Source organism: Octodon degus, unplaced genomic scaffold (genome assembly GCF_000260255.1).
Source record: "Octodon degus isolate 3935 unplaced genomic scaffold, OctDeg1.0 scaffold00106, whole genome shotgun sequence".
Taxonomy (NCBI): domain Eukaryota; kingdom Metazoa; phylum Chordata; class Mammalia; order Rodentia; family Octodontidae; genus Octodon; species Octodon degus.
The window spans coordinates 170,327-173,116 of record NW_004524682.1 but is presented as its reverse complement, the minus strand read 5'-3'; positions in this window follow the sequence as shown (position 1 = coordinate 173,116).

Here is a 2,790-nt window from a genome sequence, read left to right as displayed (position 1 = left end):
CTATATGCTAGTTCTGGAGGTATTAAAATATTTCAAGTTTGTATAACTAGAAAATCTTACTTTTAGTTTTCAAAGGTATGTTTGCTAAGTATAAAATTCAAAGAGGACAGATCTTTTAGTCCTTTAATTAATCTAGTTTCTTACACACTTGGCCCTTTCTTTTTTCAATAAGATGCTATTTAATTTTGTTCTTCCATAGCTAATATTTTTATATATATGCTTTAATGATTTTTTTCTTTACAAGAAGTTTTATACAATTTCAAACAAACAAACAAAAAACAAAAAAAAGGTATCAACATCTTTGCTTGTTAAATCAGAATAAAGTAACTTAATCTGAAAAAAAATAAAAAAAAACCCCTGCAAACTATGAAAAGCCTAGGGCATGATGGATGCATTGCAAAATTCTACTAGACCACTATGGGCATTATAGGACCAATATGCTTCTGGTTTATAAATGAAATTTGAGGGCATAAGTACTTCTAAACTCATTCTTGGGAGTCAGAATCACTCTTTCTCAAAAACCAGAAATGAGCCAAAATAAAAAGAAAACCAAAGGCCGATTTCTTTAATACACATAAATTCAAAGTCATTGGTAATATATTGGGGTTATGGTTTGTGTCTAGTTGTACCCCCAAAGCCTCATGCAGCCATGGGGCAGACTTGTAGATTTTGTGATTAATTCATAATCCAGTGCTGGGATTATGGGTGTGAGTGCTACACCCAGACTGGAGCCGATATCTTGAATACAGTGTAAGGGAGACAGCCTTGTTGCTGCTGTTGCTGTTACTCCTCTATTTGCTCTTGCTGTTTTCTGCCACCATGAACTGCTACCCTCTGCCATATGCCAGTCTGCTTTGGAGACAGTGGAGTAGGGACTGAAACCTCCACAAACTTTCAGTTAATAAACCTTTCCTTCCTTAATCTTGGGTGTTGGGTATTTTGTCCCAGCAATGATAGAAAATAACTGAGACAACTGGCAAATATAATTCAACAAATCACCTAAGGTTCATACATCATGACCAAGTAAGCTTTATACTGAGGTTGTAAGGCTGGTTCAACATACACAAATTAATAAATGTAGCACAACACTTAGGCAGAAGCAAGGACAAAAATCACATGACTGTATCAGTAGACACTGAATAACTTTTGATAAAATATAGCACACATGCATGATTTTAAAATCCTAAAAAAATAAGTATAGAAAGACTTACCTCAAGCTGATAGAAGCTATTTGTGACAAACCAACAACCAACATAATAAATGGGGAAAAGATGATAATTTTCCATCTAAAATTAAGAACAATACTATTGCAACTCCTGTGCCTCATAGTATTTAAAACATTACCCTTAGTAATCAGACAAAAGATTGCATACAAGATTATATAAAAGGAATATGTATTAAAAAGGAAAAAATGGGGCCGGGGAGATGGCTCAGTAGAATAAGCACTTGCCTGGCAAGCGCAAGGGTCTGAGTTCAATCCTCGGTTCTGCCAAAAAAAATAAAAAATAAAAAAAATAAATAAACAATACAAAATAAATAAAAAGGAAAAACTCATATTATGTTCATTTGCAGATGGCATGAGACTTTACAAAAAGATCCAAAAATTTTTACCAAAAGACCATTAGAATGACCATATTAAGCAATATAGCAAAATAAAAAAATCAACAAAATTAATAGTGCTCAAGTATAGCAATAATGAGTTCACAATAAAGAAATTAGAGAAACAATACCATTCTTAATAACACTAAAAATATTTAAAACTTACAAATTAACCTAACCAACAAAAATAAAAAGCACAGAGCATGAACAAGGAGATCAAGTGGTACCATAACATTTTTTGATATTCTCTGTTCACGGATACACAGAACTAACATTGTGAAAAGCCCATTCTCCCAAATCTGATGTACAAATTTAATGCAATTGCAATCCAAATACCAACAGCATTCCACTCAGAACTATGAAAACCAGTCCAAAAATTTTTATGAAACCAGAAGAGACCCAAAGTAGCAAAGCAATCTTAAGTAATAAGAGCAAAGCAGGAAGCACCACAATCCAAGATGTCACATTAGATTACAAAGCTATAGTGATAAGAAAAAAGCTGGGTACTTGGCACAAAAATGGACCTGAAGATCAATGGAACAGAAAACAGGATGTAGAAACAAACATAGACACATTCAGCTGCGTCATCTTTGATGAAGGGGACAAAACATCTTCAGCAAATGGCTCTGGGGAAGCTGGCTATCCACATTCAGATTAATTGAAGCCGGAGCCATACATCTCACCATGTAATAAGATAGAATCAAAATGAATCAAATATCTAAATATTAAAGTGCAAGCATTTATCCTGCTGGAAGGTAAAATAGATAAAACTCTGTTTTTTTTTTTTTTGTTTTTTTTTTCAGAACCAGGGATTGAACTCAGGCCTTTGCGCTTGCCAGGGAAGAACTTATTCCACTGAGCCATCTCCTCAGCCCCGATAAAACTTTTGGAGTCCTAACCACAGCCACATACTCTCTGAACAGAACCCACACTGCACAGGAAATAACATCAAGACTTGACAAATGGGATACTATCAAATTTAAAAGCACAACAAAGACAACGATCAACAGAGTGCGGAAACACCTTGGACAGGAGGATAATGTCTCCAATACATAAAGAGCCCCCTAAAACTAGGTCACTCAATGTAAAAGACCTGATTGAAACATGGGTAACTGAAATGAATACACGTTTCTCAGAAGCAGAAATACAAGAGGCCCATAAAGAATGAAAAAATGCTCAACACCTGTAGCC